The sequence below is a fragment of the Anas acuta genome, chromosome 1 (genome assembly GCF_963932015.1).
Source record: "Anas acuta chromosome 1, bAnaAcu1.1, whole genome shotgun sequence".
Classification (NCBI taxonomy): Eukaryota; Metazoa; Chordata; class Aves; order Anseriformes; family Anatidae; genus Anas; species Anas acuta.
The window spans coordinates 103,570,286-103,592,647 of NC_088979.1; the positions used below are offsets into that span (position 1 = coordinate 103,570,286).

At 35.6% G+C, this 22,362-nt stretch overlaps 1 protein-coding gene across 1 annotated transcript in view; it reads left to right on the forward strand.

The window, feature by feature from the left end:
- Window positions 1-1,230: 1,230 nt before the first annotated feature.
- ROBO2 (roundabout guidance receptor 2) overlaps window positions 1,231-22,362 on the forward strand; it is a 625,847-nt gene continuing 604,715 nt past the window's right edge. Inside the window, exon 1 of the mRNA XM_068691004.1 lies at window positions 1,231-1,325. The gene's annotated coding sequence lies outside the window, so the exon portion shown is untranslated. The remainder of the gene's footprint in view (window positions 1,326-22,362) is intronic.

The following is a 22,362-nucleotide window of genomic DNA, read 5'->3' on the forward strand; positions in this document are numbered from 1 at the left end:
TCACTACCCCTTAAGTAGATCTGCATCATGTGGAGGTAGGCATAAAGCTTAGGTCCTCAGAGTCATGCTCTGAAGGTACATTTGTGTTTCTATTCCCTGCATCAAGATGTTACGTTCCTAGGCACATACTTGGAGTTACACTTTTATCAAATGTAAAGCAATTTAAAATCTTTGACAATACATCCATACTTAAAAGATCTAATTGCAAGATCCATGTGTCTCATACTTCCCCAGATAGGCTTGGTTTTTTTTTAATCCTTTTTATTTTTTCCTTCTTTCTAAGTGAGTTTAGGCTTACTGCTGCTTATATACCTAGCAAGAAGTGATCTGTAGGTCCTCCGGGGTAAAAGGCAGGGAAGAGTTTCAGATCTCAGAAAGGGATGGCAGATCATAATGCCAAGACTCAGTGAGATGACCCAATATCCAGGCAAGCAGATCCTGTGCAAAGGCAGCCCTTTGAACTGATTCTTCTTCATAATAAATTAAAGAAAATTATCTTCAAATCCACTGGCCCATGGTATCCATTTCTACTACCAGAACAGCCACCACTTTGAATAGTCCCTTTTTTTCCTGTCTTTTATTTGATGCAAACTTCTACCCCCAAACCACTCTGCTCTGTTTCCCTGTTAGAAATACAATAGAACTACTTTATTTTACAAATGACATAACTAATCAAATTCTGAGGGGAAAAAATCCAGACAGCCAACACATATTCATTACCATGAGTGTTGTGCAGGCTGCATTTTTTTTCCTCACAAGATTGATTAATTAAATATTTATGAAAGAGAAACACCTGGCACACTTCCATAAACAAATAGGTCTCCTGTGGGTTTGCAACAGCTGAGAAGAGTTTGGAGGGACTACAGGGATCTCAGAGTAAAGACTTCCTCACAGCTTGAGTTCTTGCACATTGCTGTCTGTCATAAATATGCACCAACACACAAATAATTTTTATTTTGAAGACAGAAAGTGAAATATCAACAGATGAAATCCAAAAGGCAGCCAAAGAAAAAGGTAAAGATTAAACAACAGAAATACTGTATGTGGGAAAAACAGTTAATTTTTATTTCTTTTAGCTCTACTGTTAAGGAGGCTCAAACAAGTGAGGCCCCCTTTTTTAATGTATGTGTCTGAGGCTGCTAGTTAAATAGTGAAAGCCTTAGATTGAAGAGATCTGTTGAAATCTAAGGGCAAGGGTTAAGAAATTATGCAAGACACCTAAAAGTGGGAAATTCATTCTGTTCACTATTTCAGCTGCTCTTCCAGATGGATCTGCTTTTTAGACACTTCCCTGACTCTTCATCTTCAGTGGAATGTTTTCACTGGTATGTCATTACTTTAAAAATAAAAATAATAGTGCCACTGACTTCAGCTACAATTTAGCTGGCATGATTGCTTTTATCGACCACTGCTGTGCTGTGGCTAGTTTTCTACAACTGATTGTTTCATTTCTTGGACATGGAAGTAATGTAGCTGTTAGTATCAAATTATTGTGTAATATCTTTTACATGTGCTTACATGCCATGTGCTGTCTGTATGTTGCATTATACTTCATCATGCTCCAACTTTGATTTTTGTGAGGAAATTTTAGAAGCCTGCCAGCTGCACTGAAACTTAGAAGTTAAAGGTTCAGACTACATAGGAAATGCATAAGACATATAAATGCCTTATGTTTCCGAGGCTAAGCTCTAGAATTAATTGTTCTGATAAGAGTTTGTGATATTGGTCAAATGTTAATTTATTTCTCAAGTGCAGACACAGTGAAATACCTATGTTCTTAATTTTTTTAATGCAATTTTTAAAGCATACTGGAACTTGGTTTTATTCTTTGCCAAACCTGGTTGTATATTAGGGGGGAAACAGTCCTTTATTGTTTGGCATTTTTAAATTCTGAAACAGAAAATGAAAATTTTAAAAAAGAAAAAAGGGTTTCTGAAAGTTGAATTGGTTAATTGTTGATACAGAATGTTTGCACGGATTTAGAGGGGAAAGTGTTGTTTAAGAGATTTTTCTTGTATATAGTGTTTGAAATCTTTAGGAATGGAATGTTTCTGAGCTGTGGATTGTATTTAGTAATAACGCTGAGAGGATCATAAACATGTCAGTCTACACAGAAAAAGCAAAAGTGAAGGTTCTTTGAAATTCTGCAAATCAGTCAACACAACTGGCTTATAGTGATAGTGAAGCCTGGTGATGTGTATAAAATGTGATGTGGAAATAAATCAATGTTGTGTTTAATACTAAGAGTAGGTCATGAAATTATATTGTTGCTAATCCTATGAAATTTGGTCAAAAGGCTGAAGAAATCAATAGATGCCTTTTCATGATGTGCAATATATCAGAGATGAGATTTTATGATTTTACCTATATTGATCAAAACTTATTTTTACTGTGAGGTTTTGGGGAAAGTTTATTTGTATACTGTGCTGAATCATGTTTTACATGCTATCTCTTTTTGCTGTGTTAACCTTTTTTTTTTTTTTTTTAATTATTTTCACAAAATAATAATCCGTAATATTCAGTATATCTCAATTATTGAAAAGCTTCTCAAAGGGTTCTTAGAAAGACTTCTTTTGTCTAGGACAGTCTTCATATGTATCTGCAGTTTCCTTTGGCTTCCCCTAGGCATCTGTAATAACAGCGTTATGCATTCCAGGTTTAACTTGTTTCTTTAACGAAGCCTACATTCCATAAAAATCTAAAATTATTATTTGAAATTAATGTGAATACTAGGTGTCCAAGGATTGGAGAATTCAGTCCCAGCTACCAAAAAAGTATTGCAATTGTCCATAGTGAAGGTTTTAAATGTCCTGACTAGAAAGAATATTAATACTGAGTAGTTGCAGATAGATCTTGATTTAATAAAATGTCTTTATTTCCTGCTAACAGAAAATGATCGCAGGATTGTTTAAAAAGGATGAACCATTGAAATTACCTTGTTAGATATAAATACTTAATAGCATCCATTATAATGAGATAAAAGGGATGTCTGTAAGGTCAAGTGTGAGAAGGATAGAGTTCAAAGACAGTGTAGACCCTTCAACATAATGTAACATAGCTTTAAAATGGAGAGTGAAAATGCATTGCTTGATGAGAAGAAAAACCTCATGTAAGCTTGATAAATATTCAGGGTTTGTGTGTAATGAGAAATGGAATCTGATGAATGAAATGTCATGGTAAAATCATTTTAATCAATAATGGAATGTGACATTATTCAGACCATAATAACATGTCTTCTTTCTGTTCTTTCCCTATGTTATGCTTTCCTTCCTTCCTTTTTTTTCCTCTCTCTCTAAGTATTTCTCTTTGAAGTTAAGATTGGTTATGCTAATATAATGTTGTAATACTTCTTGCAACCCTTCTTTGGCAGTTAAACTATTGAACATGTAACAACACAGTCCTAGGCAGAAGCCTATGAAAACATTGTACATGAAGACAGCATTTTCCTGGAATTTTTAGGTATTCAAAATATAATTTGCCATCTTCCACCCCTCTTCCCCCACCAAAATTTGATACTTTTTAACATAGAATTGTGACTTGATTACAGTAAATGTCATGTATAGGAAGTGTTTGTTCAGTTACTTGGGTAACGTAATAATGACTCCAGTGTAAATAACTGTGGATAAATTATGTACTGTTGCATACTAGTTGTCATTTACTTTGTTGCAGTGTTTACTTTAGCATAATAAAATGAGATATTTATTTTTCATTATTGAGATCTTGTGTTATGACAGTAAAAATGATTTTATAATGTCTTCTGATGATAATGCTTATAGGCGTTTGTATCTCAAAAGGGTGAATGAAGTTAATTTGAACATTAAGCAGATAAACTGACAGACTATCTTCATCATTTTATAAAGTAATTGAGACAATTCTTTGCAAATCAAGGTGTGTTTTTTGGCAAAACCAACCCCAAGTTCTTTTGACTCCTACTTTTGACCCATCATTCCCAAGACCACCTTATTCTGGACCTCTGTGAATGCCCCAGTCACTTTTTTTGGAGTGTACAGGATGCTAATCTGCATGTCATGTTGATTTTCAACAATGTATAGGCTTTCTGAAAGTCTTGGTAATGACCAAAATCAGCTAACTAGGAAGCATTGTGAGGTGAATGTGCCTAAAATACATTCTTACTATTGAAAACTTACTACAATGTCTTAGAGGTTGAGTTTAGAAAAATAAATTGTGACAATTAAAATCTTTCAAGAACCCGTAACTGTTGCCACAAGCCATGCTTATGCTGAAACCAAACTGGGAGAAATGATACACAACTTCTAAAGCAGAAAAGGCAAAACTTAACAACCTTTGACTGTGTGGTGGTGGTGTTATTTGGTTGGTTGTGGGTTTTTTTGCCTTTTTTAATGAATTTTCCTACATGTGTTCAATGAATGTCACCAACCTTTTTCTTACATTTTTAAATCTGATCTTCATGCATAGTATTTTACCAAAGCAAAACAGTTGATAAAGATCTTACATTTATCCATCTCTGTTTTTTTGATTGTTAGTAGCTTATTATTTGGCAATACTTGAATTGATCTTTTCCCTTTACTATAGCAACACCATGGGACGAATATAGTCCATATTAATACCAAGTGTTTATTTTTGTTTGGATCAATTTGGCTTAATGTCATTCATATCATTAACATTTTGTAGAAATAATATTGATGGAAGTTATTGATCTCTCTTGCAGAAACCATTGTATCTGTTGTGCTGAAGGCTCACAATTATTTGATCATGCATTAGCCGCAATGATTATTTGATGTAGTCTACAGAGCTCAACACAGATAAACCCAAGTAATTGTTGATTGAGATATTAGGGAATGAAACCCAATCCAGGAATGAATTTTAAAAGAGCAGGCTTGAGGAAATGGGTTGCCAGCCACTGCAGGCACCACTGGGGCTGTATTCTATGCCTATTTTGCTATAGAAGGCACAAAGAGATAATGGTAGCAGCTCTGTACTGGCAGGTGTTTGAGCAGCTAGGTTTTTTACCTCTGTATGAGTCCTTCTCTCCTCCAGAGTTTTTGAAAACGGTAGCACATTCTCCTTCCTCTTCTTTTTCTGTATGTCCTTTCTACCCTAAATTAACTTTCTCCACTGCAAAGCAGGAGCAGCAGTGGCAGATAATGTTTTGGAAGAAGGGAGTAGGGGGGGAGAGTAAGATGTCTCTGGCTCCCCTCTCTGGTACAACCTCACCTGAGAGGCCTTAGAGAAAAGGATAGCCTTCCTCCTGACCACTTCCACGCATCACCTGGCCATGGAAGGGTACTGCAGAGTTGGCCTTTTTCACAGCACCTTTACAGTAGTTCCTTTGACATTGTCAAGACTGGTCCTTCCTATTCCTACCTGATAAAACAGTTCTTTTTCTGTCCTCCTTGCTATGTGCTGGCAGTGGGGCAGCTGCACTTCCAAACGTATCTATTTATTACGGTTCCTGAATACATAATTTTATGTAAGCATGAGAAAAGTGAAATCCCACTTTTAGAAATGTAGAACACAGTGCCCCAAAGGGATACTGTAATATTGTTAGGTGGCTAATGCAGAGATTGCAATGTCTATGCCATAGCAAATTAGAGTATTATTTATGCCTTAAGGGTCCTATGCAGTTCACTAAAAATTTTGCTTTGTATGTTCTGACTTTGGACAAATATATTCAGTAGATTGATAACTACGTATCTCAAATACTTCTATTGAGAGAATGTAGTGAAATTTTTAAAGGTTACATCAAGAGCCATGTTGCTTGATGATTCCTATCACAAAAGAGGTAGAGTTTAAAAAAAAAAAAAAAAAAAAAAAGAAAGGGCTTCCTCATGCTATTTTGCAACAGGGATATTTAAAAATCAGAGAGCCATACTGAAGGTCCCAATACTCAGAAACTCAATTATTGATGATCCTTAAGTCAAATAGAGTGCATATTGTCATAATGTACCAATACATATTGCTTAATGTTGGTATTAAATTTTTATTCTTTTTTTTTTTGGGGGGGAGGGGGTAGGTCAGAAAGAGATGAAATAAACTTTCACAGTTAGAAAGCAGGTATGATGTCTTCAAGTGCTTTTGCTTTCCTTACATGAAAGGTCATTTGTGATATACTAGAAAGATGAAGGTCTTTCTAAATTGAAAATGTAAGTTGTTAAACTGAAATATTTTCATTGTATGCATGTGTCGTGGTTTAACCCGGCCAGCAGCTAAACACCACGCAGCCGTTCGCTCACCCTCCCCCCTCCCTCTCTGGGATGGGGGGAGAGAAATGGAAAGTGAAGCCTGTGAGTTGAGATAAAGACAGTTTAATAAGACAGGAAAATAATAATAACAATAATAATAATAATATAATAATAATACAGTGGTGATAATAGTACTACTAATAATAGTATGTACAAACAAGTGATGCACAATGCAATTGCTCACCACCCGCTGACCGATGCCCAGCCTAACCCCAAGCAGTCCGGCCCCCTCCCCCAGCTAGCCACTCCTATATATTGTTTAGCATGACGTCAGATGGTGTGGAATACCCGTTTGGCTAGTTTGGGTCACCTGTCCTGGGTCTGTCCCCTCACAGCTCTTACTGCACCCCCAGCCTGCCTATTGGCAGGACAGAGCAAAAGGCTGAGATGTCCTTGGCTTGGTATAAGCACTGCTCTGCAACAATTAAAGCATCGGAGTGTTATCAGCACTCTTCTCATCCTAAGCCAAAACACAGCATTCCACCGGCTACTAGGAAGAAAATTAATTCTGTTCTAACTGAAACCAGGATAGCATAGCTTTATTATTTCAGATGTGTCAGACTTAAGGAGCACTGCAAATGAGTAATGAAATGTTGAGGCTTAATTTTATAGGTAGTCTATATGAAAGCTAGCAAGTATTTGAGAAGACTGGCTGTATAGTATAAAAGTAGCTCTTAAATACTTTGTATAGGCACTAAAGTGTGGCTGATGTTGTTTTAATAGTTCAATCTGAGGTCAAAACTCATATGAGGATGCCTGCATAGACAAATAAATGTATGTAATAAAGAAATGGGAAAAATCTATTAAGTTCATGTCCATGTGTTTTAACATCAGAATGTTAGGTTTCTGATCTGTGGTATCATGTGTTTAGAAAGTATGTTCATGAGTGATAATAAGCTATCAGCTGCCTAAGTTTACATAACTAGAATAGAATCACACAGCTCAGAAAAGACCTCTAAGATCATCTGGTCCAACCTTTAACTTAGTACTGCAGTCTACCACTAAACCATGCTACTATGTTCCAAATCTACACGTTTCTTGAAGACCTCTACGGATGGTGACTCAACCACTTCCCTGGGCAGCCTATTCCAATGCCACACAGCCCTTTTAGTAAAGAAATTTCTCCTAATATTCACTCTAAACCTCCCCTGGTGCAACTGGAGGTCATTTTCCCTCGTTTTATCACTTGGTGCTTGGGAGAAGAGACCAATTCACACCTTGCTATAGCCTCATTTAAGGTAACTGTACAGAGCAGTAAGGTCTGCCCTGAGCCTTCTTTTCTGTAGGCTAAATAATGCCACTTCCCTCAGCCACTGAGGGAACTTGTTCTCTAGACCCTTTACCAGCTTTGTTATCCTTCTTTGGACATGCTCCAGCAGTTTGATGTGCTTCTTCTAGTGATGGGCCCAAAACCAAACACAGTATTTGAGGTGCATCCTCACCAGAGCCGAGCACAGGGGGGACAATCACTTCCCTAGTTCTGCTGGCCAAACTATTGGCCAGGATGCTGTTGGCCTTCTTGGCCACCTGAGCACGCTGCTGAAATATTTTGAGGTGAGTGATAACTCTAATCCTCAATTCCTGTATGAACTGGATTAATCTTAAAATACTGGTCTTCATATAGGTACTTTTTGATGAAGTTATTGGAAACATCATTTCAGGTTTTGAAACTGAGAATGAACATGACCTCGTGCTGAATCTCAAACACATATCTATGTGTGGGAATATAGTGTCACATTTTACTTTTAAGAGTAGTTGTCACCAAAAAGAAAAGTAAAAAAAAAAAAAATTGAGCTCTGTAACCTATTAGGTTCCTAGACATCAAGAATATTCTGATAGATATTCCTAATAGCTAACATCCATTCAAGGAAGCTAGTCTGAATTAATCCTTGGAAGAGTCTGTCACTTTTACAAGATTTAGAATTGGCCCATGTGAATTTAATCAGGTTCAGCAAGTCCAAGCAGAAGGTGCTGCACCTGGGTAGGGGCAATACCAGACATGAGTACAGACTGGGAGAGGAACACACTGAGAGCAGTGCTGCAGAGAAGGATGTTGGGTTTCTGGTGGACCAAAAGCTCAACATGAGCCAGTGGCGTGTGCTTGTAGCCTGGAAGGCCAACTACATCCCGGGCTGCCTCAGAGACATGGCCAGCAGGTGGACAGAGGTGATTTTGCCCCTCAGCTCTGCTCTTTTGAGACCCCACTGGGAGTACTGTGTCCAGGTCTGGAGCCCCCAGCACAAGAAGGATAGACCTTTTAGAGCAGGTCTAGAGGAGGACCACAAAGATGATCAAAATGCTGGATCACCTCTCCTGTGAAGAAAGGATGGGACATCTGGGGTTGTTCAACCTGGAGAAGAGAAGGCTCCATGGAAATCTCATTGTGGCCATACTTAAAGGGGGCTTTTTTTTTTGTTGTTGTTTTTTTTAAGTAAATGGAGAAAGTCTTTTTACATGGGCAAGTAGTGATAAGACAAGGGAGGAAGCTCTCAAATAAAAGAGAGGAGATTTAGGTTAGATATTCAGAAGAAATTCTTCACTCAGACAGTGGTGAAGCACTGGAACAGGTTGCCCAGAGAAACTGTGGATCTGGCAGTGTTCAAGGCCAGGCTGGATGGGGTTTTGAGCAGCCTGGTCTTGTGGGAGGTGTCCCTGCCCATGGCAGGGGGTTGGAACTGGATGGTCTTTTTGGTCAATGGTGGTTTCTGTGGCTTTATTATCCCAGTTCTTTAAAAAGAAGAAAAAAAATAATATATATATATATATATATATATAGAAAGTGATGTGAAAACACCAGGTGGCCATACCATTGGAAACCTACAGCTGGCTTCACAGGACAGTGACAGAGCAGTCTCTCACCTAAAGGTAACTAGCGGTTAATCAGATCTTCTCAATGACAATATAATAATCAAGGAGTCCACTTTGGTTTCTCTCCTTCTCTAGTATGTTCACATTCAGATTAAAATATTGAAAATGGGCCAACAACCATCAATGTCAGAGATGCTAAAGACTGATGGGTATCTAGTAACACGTTATCGTTTTCTATTATCTGCTCTTAGCTAGATGAGTGATTTGTTTTTGGCTTCAGAATAAATAATGCAGAACATCCAAAAAGGCCATCTCACAGTTCTTGAATCTAACTTGAAACTGTGATGAACACAGATCTTAATATTTGTTGTTCTTTTATAAGTAACAAAAAATAGGGCAGTAGTAGAACTTGGTGCAACCTTTTGTTGGAAATGGAGCAGTTTGCTTGGGGAATTAAGGTTTCACAAAGATTTTAATCATGACTTCTGTAGGGGAGGGGAAGGGAAGAAAAAGATGGAGGAGGGAAGTAGAGAAAAAGATGTTTTAGGTAGTTTTCAAGCTGAATATTAATATATATTTCAAAACTTGAAATAGCATCCTCTTTCAAAGCTTTCAATTGATTTTTAAAAATGAGCAATACAAGAAAAATCAAATCGTATAGCATCTTCTGTATAGCATCTTCTTGTGTGACTACTGTAAATCAGTTATTGGCAGAGTTCCATGTGATTTATTTTTTTCTTATTATCATACTCCTGAATGTTACAAGATCTCTTCTGATTTAAACACTTACTTTCTCTCATCGCACTATTTTTAACTCTCAGGCAAGTTTTACAGTTTTATTTCCCAACCTGCAAATTGATGACGTGATATGCAGGTATGTTAGTGACTGCCTTTGGGATTGTTTTTTGATTAAGGAGTAGGATTAGCAGATACAATATGCTGATAAAGAATCTGGTTAATTTCTGAATTGTGAATCTGAATTGTGTAAACTTAAGTCTAACCTGTCCTTAAACATTTGTTTACAGGTTATTAATGTAAATTAACATATAATGAGTTATGGAAAGAACATCAAACACCAAAAATTCCCACAGTATTGTTATTGTGTTTTTTTAAGTCCTCCCCCTCCCCTGTTTTCCTGAGTTTTTTTGTCCAACTATGTTTCTACTCAAAATGTGCCTTCTATTTTGATGGAGGTTTTAAGGTACAGGAGATCCATTGCCTTAAAGAGTAGCAAAATACTTTATCCAATAACTTACCATTTCTGGTGTTAAGCAATTTATGTATATATATTCCCCTTAGATTATGAATAGAAGGACAATATCATTTATTATGTTAGGAACACTTCAAATTACCCTTCAGAGTTTAGAGAGGAGGTCCAGCTTCTCTAAAACTGAGTCTATATGTTTAACATAAGTAAAAGCTATTCACCAAGATTAACTCCTAACAGGCGCAGACTTACTAAAATGAAGTAAGTGATGTTTATGTACCACAACCAATCTGTTATGTCTAAAAAAACCGAAGTAGGCTATTTCAGCCCCAGGGGTTCTTTGGGGATATTAGTTAATGGCAATATGTTCTCTACAGAACTGAGCAAGCAAATACAGAGAGACCTCTTTATGCAGAATGTAGTACAGACAAAAGTGTGCTATCCACTTGTAAAGTCAGATTTAGTTCTGTTTCTTTAGATGTGTAATGCACGTATTGAAATTAGTATGCCAAGTGTCTGATAAAACTAAACCTATATACAGCATTTGCTGTTTTTCTAAACAAAATCCCAAATCCATCAGACTTTAAAGAGAAGTGAGAGAGAGAGAAGAGGTGAACATGGTCCAGAAACTTTTCCAAATAACTTAGTAATAGTACTGGATGTTAGTCATTATTAATAGGAGGGATAAGGGGATATAATTCCATGCACCTTTGAGAGTCTTTCAACTGTCTTCAGGCAATGTTTCTTCTTTTTGCCAAATTTAGAGAAGTTAGTGCCCTGAAACCTTTCAGGCACTTTCCATATGAATCATACGTTGCATTGTGTCCACTTTGAAAAATGAGTTTGAAGCTGGATTCACTAAACTTATGTGGACATGTGGAGGTGTTGAGATGAAACATCGTTTTCCAAATGAGATTGTCACATTCTGAAATAATTTGGAGCTGGAATTTGGAAGAGAGTCAGAAGTTGGCAATAGGTTTACAGGAAGAAAATTAAGGATGTAGAAATAATAATAAAATAATTTCAGTTTGGGTTGTGCTTGAATTAAATTGTACAGGAGACAACAGAGGTAAAGATGCTCTTTTGAATCCTCCTGCCTGCACCTACTTGTCTTTGACCACCTACCTATTGCCTTACCTCTGATATTTATTGTAAATAAATACCTGACATACCTATAAATGTAGATTCTTGGTTCATTGGAAACTTTGGATTCCTTGGTGATATGTTTTTTAGACCTGTTTTCTGTTTTCAGGAAAAACTCAAAACCTGCTTATTCTCCTTTAATCTCAGAAAACCTTCTTATTGGAGTAATTATAAGCCCTGTATTTTCAGAGTCGTATCTACACAAAATCAGGCCCTTGAAGGATTTATTTATTTTTTTTTTTAAGATTACAAGTAGATATGCAAAATAAATCATTCCCACTGACTAATTTCTTCTCAGTGTTGTTCCCAACCAGTGGAACATTTAGGTGCAGAATAATATTTACCACAAGTATTTTATGAATTCTTACAGTTAAATTCAGGAAAAATAATTCTTTAAGAAAAGAAAGTAGTCAACACCATGCAATCAGTTCCCTCCTATCTTTTATCCTTCCTCCTTTCCCTCCTCAACTTCCTGCAATAAATTTGATAGATTTAATTTTCATGTTTGCAATCAATTTCTTTCCTTCACCTATTTTATAAAAAATATTTACTACATGAATTATTGACTAAAATAAGATTATCCTGTTTATTACAGCTCCCAAGACTTAGTACACATTTTGCATTGAATTGGTTGCTTTGTTGGATTCCTATGGACTCCTTTGTCATGAGAAAAACTGGAAACCACATTAGGACAAATTTCTGTGGGTAGCTTCACCCTGACACATCATACTGCATATATAGAGCTCTTATCACAAAATGATGGCAACAGCAGGAATTATGTTCCCTGCCTTCTCAGGAAATAGTTTGTGCAATCTGTCTGTTGGATGTTTTCCTCGCTTACAATACAACTTTCAACATGGTAATGAAAACTCTTGGTTTTGGATTAACAGAACTTTTGAATGGAGTGTTTTTCACCACAGCAAATAGTAAAAGAAAATCTGTTCCCTATAAAATTTAGAAAAATATAAGCAACTTAGCTGAGTTGTTTTTGTGGAATCATAGATTTATTATTCATGTCAGACCAAACAATTTGATAATGTTGACAACTTCCTGCAATGCAGAGACCGTATAATTTCATAGAAGAATTTTTTCATCAGGCCAATGATTTCCTGTGTATTAAAGCATATCCATAAGATGATACAGCTCTAAGGATTTCAGTTGCCATTGCAGGCAACAGGCATTTCCAACTAGGAAATCATTTACTGTGATTTGAATTGTTTTAGAAATTGAGCTATCTAATTTTTTCAGCTTGGATCTCTGTTACTTTTGTGTTCTATATTGACAACCTTTGCACTATCAGAAATACCCTATTCTCTCTACCCACCAGTGATAACAGAGTAAGAATGAGTAAGGGTCTAGGGATTTAATTTGTTCCACCAGGTTCAAAGAGATCATGAAGGACTGCTTAAGAAAGATGAGTGGTGTGTTAAACATGCGTACTTTTGGTATATATTTGATTATTTATCAGGGAATGAGTGATATGTATCTTTTTTGCTGGAAGATTAATAAAATATTTTCAAGGGTATGCTGAACCAATGCTCTTTGTAGACAATAGCATAAGGGTAGGTAAATGGTATAATCATGTTTGCTAGTGTTTTTTAATAACTCAAAAATTCATTAGCAGTTTCTATTACATGAGTAATGGAGAAATATCCTGTCTCAAAATTGGAACAAAATTTGGCTGATGCTGTACTGTAACCAGTTAATGACACAGCCATTAAAGAACAGTAATGGTGCTGTAATTACTAGTTATTCTGTCTTTGAATGTAAAACAAGTATTTTTCACGTAATTAGGTCACATTCATAGTTGAAACGTGGAACTGTTGTTCTAACAACATTGACCTGTAAAGTTACTTCTCTGTTGTTATAAACCATTACTAGGCTCAAAAGCTCACGGAAATGCACACTCAAGTAATAAGATTATCAGGAGATAGGATGAGATCCTGTTTGGAAGGATCTAATCCAATGCATCTGTTAAAGTGCTGTTAACTTTAGGACAACACTTAAGGGAAAGCAAAACCATTTCAGCTGGTGATGTAAGGTTTATTTCTTTTTCAATATCTTTTTCCAAAATTTTGTTACATTTTATTAGGAAAGGAATTTCTTTAATATCTGGGGCTTTACTTTCTATATAAATATTCCTGACTAAGAAAAAGAAAAATGAATGTAATTTGCAAGCAGTAATTATTTCGGCAGGGGACAAAATGCAGGCGTACGTGTGTTATTCTAGAAACTGACCTGCCTTGTTCTTGGAGATATCTGTGAAGGCCAATCAACACTTTTTAACTGTGGAAGAGGTGAACACAGTCACGCACTATGCTTCAGCACTGAACCGTGCAGATTTACACCAGATCTGGCTGCCTTCCCAGACTGGTACAGTGAGCTCTACTGCAGTATTCACTTCACTTCAGTCATGAACCTGAATGTATGCACAAACATATGTTGTTTGAAGCTTTAGTTGTTTATGTGGAAGTCCTTTTTCTCACTTTTACAGATGAGAACTAGAGGCCATCTACCTTAGTAGGGGAGGTGGTCATTTGTTTACCTTGTCCACGCTACAGGTTTTCATAGAAGTCAACACAAGTCCACCTCAAATACACACAAGTTTAGACCCTCTCCCAAGATAATACAAATAATTTATATCACAGCCAGGAACAGATCCAAGATCTCTTAATTTTGGTTCTGATTTATTAATATCTTGCAGATATCTGTCATGTCAAACTTTCCAGGAAGCCCAGAAGTTCGGTTTGGTTTTTAATAGCAGCTATTACTCTGATTTCTTAGAATTAGCCTTAATCATTTTAGAAGAGCTATATAGCAATCTGAAATGTCATCCTAATGCAGTATTTTGATATAGCTCTCTCATGGCATCTACGTTAACTCTTAGTTACAGGCTCAAGCAATAACAGTCCTAAAGAAATCAACGAGAAGCATGAGAGAACAAAGAATGTTTTTTCCTTCTCATCGTACTAACTTCAGCTTTGTTTCTTGAAGGTTTTTCATTAATTTCTCATATGTTGAAATTTCAATGCATAAATGAGAACTATCAGTACACTGTTTAGCAGTGTCTTTGAGTCCTGAGAATGCTTAGTGTTTTTCTTAGTTTCCCACAAGCATTTAACATCCTTCAAATCATGTTTTAATAATGGTGAGTTACTAATGCAATATAAAAGGTCTAAAGGCAGAAAATATATGATTCTTACTATGTTTTTGTCTACTGTGACTCTGTATACTTTAATTCTACTTTTTTAATTCTACTTTTTACTCTGTTCTACTTTAATTCTACTTTTTTTTTATTTCCAGCTTGAAAATAACAATAAAATCAGAGTCTTGAATGATTTCTTATGTAAGTTGGCAGTCATGCTTATAAAATGGTCCATCCAATTGTTTGCTGACCATGAGAAAGTAGTCCAGCATTAGAGCAAATAGTGAAGCAGCCAGATACAAACGGAAAAATAAGATACATTCATTCTTGCATAGAGCAACACATGTAATGTAATGAGCATCTTAAATTTATGCTATCACATTTTTGGTCACCAATATATGATTTGAATTAAAACGTATTTATTTACAAGCTTGATACGTACATCAAAACAGCAAGAAACTTCATGAGTAGTGAACGTGTTGCTCCATGTAAACATGTACAAATAAGTGAAAGTAAAATGGATTACAAAATGAATTACCTTTTTGTGAAAGTTATGCAGTTAAGCCTATGTTAGTGTTAAGAATACTTTTTTCAAGTCACCTACAGATGTTTTAGATCTAAGCTAACAGTAGAGGTGACGGATAAAGACGAATGGAAATCTAACGTCATTTAAATAAATTAATAAAGTTAGATTATCAGACTTGTTTCTTTCCCCCAAAACTTTAAGTTCAGTTTTTCAGTTGGAACTATCTGAGAAAATATTGAAGTGCCAGCACACATCTGTCTCCTTAAAACTGTTTTGATTTTATTTTAAATGAGGCAGAATTTAATTATCTACACCATCAGCTTAAAGATATTTCTGATATGGGCATTTTGCATGTTGTTTTCCCCTCATGTCAAGGTTGACTGAAATGACTACATCCTCACTTCCTCCAAAACTCTTATTGTCCCATTCAGTGAAACTTCTCAGCTACCCATGTTACCATTCCCTACAGTTTTTAAGCTAGTCTGGCTTAGATAAAATATTAAGGCTTGTTACTCTTGGCTCATAATGACTGAGACCGCTCAGGCAATTCTTGAGTGAGCAGCTGACTGAATAGTGTGAAGAGCAATAACCTCTTCATGCAGTTGGCAGTTATCATCTTGCTCTTCAATCCCTTGGAGGTAAGAAGAACCTTAAACCAAGAGCAGGGTGGACTGAATTTTTGTCACTGACCTCTGTAATACTTTAATTTTCTATATTCAAACTTTCCAAGATGACCTGAAAATTCATAATTCAGGTTTACAAAGGCTGTTCAGATGCAATAGCTTTTCAGTTCAAATTAAATTTGGACAATATATTGCAGTTTTATACTTAGTCATCTAGCTTACTTCTCCAGTGAAGACTGGGCAGACATCTCTTATCTGCTATGAAAACTGATTAATTTCTACTTTGGGTTCTCTTTGCACCACAGGATTCTGCTGAAAATTAATTCTCACTTGTAATGTTTTCAGCCCCAACTGTGTCACCCTTGAAATCAGCCTACTGTATAAGTGTCTTGGATTGAAATACATGTATTTCTTCTTTAAACTTAATGAAAAATTTCAGCCCTCTTGGTTTATTGATAGACCATCACACAGGCTTCGCAGTCCTGCTCATTGATAAGAACACCTACTGATAAATTTTATTAACCTCCCACTTTGAATCTTATTAAATAATTAAAATAGTTATATTACAAAAGGTTATAAAAATGTGTATTTTAAGCTGTTCTCTTAGTTCCTGCTGGTGCTGATTTCACTGCTGCTTTTAGTTATTATTTTATGGGTAGTAGTGTTCAAGTCTGCTGTTATAGCTTGTTTTTTACATTCTGAACACTTAGCCTTCTGAAAATACATGTAGTCTTATACTAGCTGTTAGTTTTCTTTACTTCTTTTAAAGATGTAATTGATTCAGGAAAGCCTAAAAAGCACTCAATACTCAAACAGCATTTCTATGTTTGTCCCCTGTTCTAACCTAATTTTTAATTTCCACTGCACGTACAAAAAAATAAAATAGATGCCATTATTTGGAACCTGAACCCAGATCCATCTATTTTTCATGAATGACCAAAACTGTAAAGCTACTATCTTGAATGTTTCTTATTTTATATATTTATTAAACTTGTATTAGTGGTTTGGCTACATTGCCAAGAATGTATGCCATTACACTGATCTCTTCTGGGGCAGACAAGTACTGAACTTGCTCTCAGGAAGTATTTTTGGGTCTGAAGGATCTAGGAATGAATAGTTGTTGTAAATACATTGAATCTAGGCCCAATCTGTGCTGATTTTAGCCCAGCAATTAGAGAAACAGGAAGGTTTACTCTCATCTCCTTAGATTACACGTGATTAGGAATAAAAATGTTATGGGAAGTAACATTAAACTTTGTCACTACTTTTAGGAACAAATGTTCTACAACAGGATAAATATATATTAGCATCATACTGAAATGAATGAATTGTCTATTATCTGATCTTTGCTTGTTAGATGTATAGTAATACATATGTTATATATTTATTGTCTTTTTCTCCAAAGTTCTAATCATAATTACATTGTGCCAAACATCTCTCATACATAACCACAAAATAATTTTTCTAAAAATTATTTCCTTAAAATGTCCTCTGATGTAGTATTTCTTTGAAAGATGAGGAAAGGAAGCTTCAAATAAATTGTTGATAAAATATCATAGAATAAGTGAGATTGAAACAGTGTGGAAAACAAAGTATCTTGTGTTATTTAGAAAACAATGACATGAATATTAAGTAGGTGCTGCATACTAATGTACAGAGCACTTGTCAGTGTGCTGTGTATTTTCAAACTTTTCTTTGAAATAGTCTTTTTCATCTTTGAGCAGGGTGTAAAAGGCTTGGATATAAAAATCTTTAATCTCCAAACTTTTATATGGAGTCTGACGGACGTGAATTCAGATAACTGAATATGTTGGATAGAGTTTTGTTAAAACATCCTTGAGATCTCCTCTGTCTGCCTTAGTTTGTTTTTCTTCTGAAACAAGTTACCGTTGTTTAAACTAATCTCCCTTCCAGTTTGTTCTCAAAAACAAAGAGCTTTCCAAAAATATGACAACAAGGGTCTTGGGGAAAAAAAGTAATAATCTCATCTACGTAATTTGTATATACATATACACTATGGCCGGAAATATAAAGGAGGAAACTATATTTTACCAATTTTGTTCAAAATAAAATATTACTCTTAGGCTTAGGTTTGGTTTCCTAACTTCTAACCTGGAGGACATTTTTATGTTTAGCTTATAAACCCATGAAATCAGGGAAATGGAATGAAAATGATTAGACACTTAACAAGAGCAATACAACCAGACACCTCTGTAATATTTTATTATGATAACCCATAAAGAGAATTCACTGTTAACTTGCAACCATACATAATAAAATACAAACACGGATGATGACTTTGTTTGACTCCATTGCTTTATAGGGTGAAGATTATAGCAGCAAAAAAAGATCAAACTGGACTGATTGTCAGAAAAGCATTCTTTCCAAATGACCCGGTGACCCATCAATTTAATTTTATTTTGTTTAAATTATATGTATTAAGATTCCAGCTATGAAATTGATTGCATAATGGCACTCCTCCGAGCCTGGAGGAGTCCTACTGAAGCACGGATGTTGGAATATGCTCAGGTTTTTGTGGGTTTGGAACCATAAATACCAGCAGAGCTCACAGCAGTCCTTGCTGCCAAGGAATTTCTGCATCTTGTTCGTACATCTTTGGTTATTTTTGAATATTTTATTTCTGGGGATTGCATCTTAGTCATGCATCTTAGATATGGATCTCAGTCATGATTTTTAAGGTAGAATAGAGAGCTCCAGTGAGCCTTTATTGATTTAGTGCTTATTGGGGAGGCGATATCACATCTGTTGTCATTGGGTGCTGAGATGGAAGGTCTGTGTGTTTCTAAGTAATGAGCTGTAAAAAAACTTGAGCTCTTTCTAAGTTTCCTTTCATCTTCTTATGTGTTATAATGCCCAAGTACAAAGAGGATAAGTAAATTGATTAGATTGACAGAGTCTACAGTCATTAGAGAAGTGTATATTCCCTCAGCCATTAGTGAGTGGAAGAACATTAGATAATGTGTATGAAGTATTTAGTGTTGTTCATCTTATATATCCTCTTTGCCTGATCTATGATCATCTCTTAGGATCAAAAGGGTTCTCCCCAGGTGGGTAGCACTCTTGCTCATTCACTAGGAAATCTGGAAGATTTAAAGTAGCATAAAAATACTGCTGGAAGAGAGAAGAGAATTTCATATATGAAATCATGATCATTGAAAAGAAGTTCTGGAAGAGCAATCTGTGTGTGTGTGAGGTCCTGTGGTTAATTTTACTTATGTAGACTCTTGTTTCATGTGTTGGATATGAAAATGCAGTAGGTTATCAAATCTGTATTACTTCTGTGTCCCTGTCCCTGTGAATTAGCAAAGACTATCTGAATAGATAGAAATTGCTGCCTTTTTTTTTTTTTTTTATTCTCCCTGTTCTTTGCAGTATACCTTGTCCCACCTTAATAAAATAAATGTTGCTCGTGTGAAAAGAAAGGAGACCAGGAGCAGTTTCAGGGATTTCTTCACAAAGCAGTTACAAAGGCCAATGAACAGCAATACTGAAGTCTTTTAAAAACAACCACACAGTACAATTTTTGAAACTTGCAGATAAAGCTTGATGCTTTCCAGCTCTCCAGGAACTTTCTTAGACAAGAGGGTGAGCAGATTCTTCTTAGGCTGCTGAAACTAGGTAGCTTCAATGATTAGCAATGGATACACAAGATTTATCTAAGGTCACTGTTTCAAATCTGATTCATGTTATCGATTTAAAACATTTTCCCCGTGTTAGATTAGTAGTAGTCCATCTAGCTCCTACTGGAAAAAAAAAAAAATCTCATATTACCAACAACAAACAAAACACAACAGCAAACAAAACACGTATCTAATACTGTTTGAGGAAACTTCAATGAACCTTTAAGCTCAGACCTCAACTTTCCCTCTTTTTCCTTCCCTCCATTCCTTTCTTCCTCCCTCTGTCAGTCTCCTTGTTGCTATTTGAGCTGTTTTCCTGCTGTTCTCTCTTTTATTTCCAGAACAGTGCACAATAAAGTTGTGATGCTGAAATGGGTCATGATGATAAACTGCTTTACATTTCAGTACGTATAGGCAGGAACGTTAGACAAAAGGAAGTTTAAAAATAAATAAATAAAAAAACAACTGGCCTTAAGATTATCAGAAATTATCATTCTAATTTTAAGGGTGAAATTGCTGAGAATCTGAAGTGAAGAATAGGCAGTTTAGGCAGTTTTGATTTTTATGGTAGCATGTCTGTACTGTGCAGTGAGAGAAATAAGCGTTGCTCCCACCATCCCAACCAGTCTGACAGATCAATTTTCTGTTAGTGTCAGAGGTCTAACTGGCAAGGATATGGCATATGCTCTGACCATTTCCTTTTCTTTTTAACTTCTGTATCAGTTCAGTTGTTTTCCGTTGACTTTCTGGTGAATCAGAACTTCTGTGATGGTTTTTAGCAACACAGACTTTGAACCACTCAGTCTAATTTTTTGGCATACAGTGAAGTCAGAAAAATGTACTCATCCAAATTGACATAGTACAACTACACAGACCATATGGCATCTTGTTGAAGTAACTAGTTTTATTTTAGTTTGCAAATACTAACTTGAGTATTAAATGCCAGCGTCTTTTCTTATACAACTATACTTTGGGGCTTGGGGAGGAGGGTGGAAATATGACTCTCCCTTCTGCATTATAGGTTTACTTTTGATCCCCAATCAGACTGGCAAATGGATAAAACTGTAGCTTTGATTGGTTTCCCAGTGCTGGAGAACAGGTTCATTTGGCCTTCCCTTTCCTTGTTCCCTTTGAAAGAACTTCAAGTCTCCAAGAAATGTATTTATAGAAAGATTTTCAAACTGATTTGGACTGGCATTAATTTTAATTGATGTTTAAAATTTAAATGGGAGGGGGGAATAGTCAAGGGGAAATCCTGATTTTAGGCCAGTATATAAGTGATAGTTGAACACAAAATAATCACAGTGGATCTCTTCATAGGTTGATCACCTAACTCTTACTGATTTTTTTTTTTTTCTATTCCTAGATAACCTAAAATATCAGAGAAGGAGAGAACTGTATTTACTAGCCAATTGCTAGTATTATAATAATTGCAATTATTACCACTTTTAGTAACGTGTTCTATGTGAAAAATTTTAAACCTATTATATGGAATAACTCAATACGTAATTATTTCAGCACCATGTGACTACAATTGTAGTAGTTTTTCTTTCCAGTAGCACTCCTAAGGAAAAAACTCATGCTCAAAAGTTTACAGTTGTGCATTGTTCAATATCAGTTTGGTGCTTAAGTAGTTGTAAATATTTATTCCAGCAATTCATAAAGCAAATGGGTAAAATTTTCTTATGTTAGCCTAGATTTTCTCTGATTTTTACAAATTCCTCAAATATTAGAAATCACCTGTGTAAGAAATCCAGTAAGCTAATTGAAAGACACCCAGCTTAAAAAAGCATATTGTGAATGCTCTATTGGCATTTACACAGATTCAGTTAGGGTTGAAACTTTGAAAAGTTTAAATGTAAATGCCAATGCAATATCGGTGACTGCCTCTCTAACTAGATTAGTTTGAATTCTAAAGCTCGCTTCTAGGTGGCCAGGAATTACTGCAAAAGGAACCCCAATTTTCACATCTACTCGTTTCAGAAGTTATTGTAATGAGTCTCTGCCAACAAGGAATAACTTCTCTTGTTTTTATTTGTTTATTTTTCTTTCTCCTATATATCAAAATGATTAGAATCTTTTAGGGCCTTTTTAAATGATAAACCTTCAAAGAGAATATCACAACTTCCTATTACACATGCAAGCCTAGGAGTCCTGACCATCTTCTCCTATGTTGCCTATTTATGGTCTTGATGAAATGCTGATTAGCTCTGATTAGCTAATGGATCTCTGATTAAAATGTCTAATTAAGAAAGTAAGTTATTTTATTCATGCAGTCAAATTAACTTCCTCCCACAAAACCACCATGAAATAGTTGTACATGCTGTGTAAGTACTTGATTCTGGAAGGTGAACAGTGTTTCCCAAACAGTGAGAATTTAATGTATCTAAGTTCATTTCATTAGGTATTGCAAGTTATGCAAGCTTATACCACTTTAATGAAAAGTATTTGTGCAAATAATGTTTTCTTGAAAACACTGCTTTATGTTATAAAGCAATGAATATCTTGTTACTGATGTTTTAATTGTGAATTTATGTTGTGTACAGATTTAAACCAGGCTGAAAAGGTATATTACTGGGATTTAACTGACAGAATAACTTTAAATGAACATTTTTATTGCAGAAGCAGAAATTAAGTAATATTTCTTGAGTGATTATTTAGTAACACACGAATAATGATTTTGACTGGTCCGCTTAACTTTGATAATACAGTGTGATGAATTGAAATACACAGACTTCCACAGCTTAATAGTTTTTTAGAGATTTTAATTTGACTGTCCTAGCGTTATTAGAGAAAAAAAGTGAATTGATTATGCTGGCACAGTTGAAACAAATTGTACTAGCAAAGATGTAATAAATCACATGACAATTCTGTCCATAAACTGACGCATCCAGCAACTGAGTTAGTAGTTCATAAAGCATGCTGTATGCCCGCGAGGCCAAACTACTATCTGTATTCAGCTATGGAAAACTTCTTCATTTGATGCTCAGTAGTGGTACAGATTGAGCGCAAAAGTTACAAACAAATAATTTCCAATTGCCAATA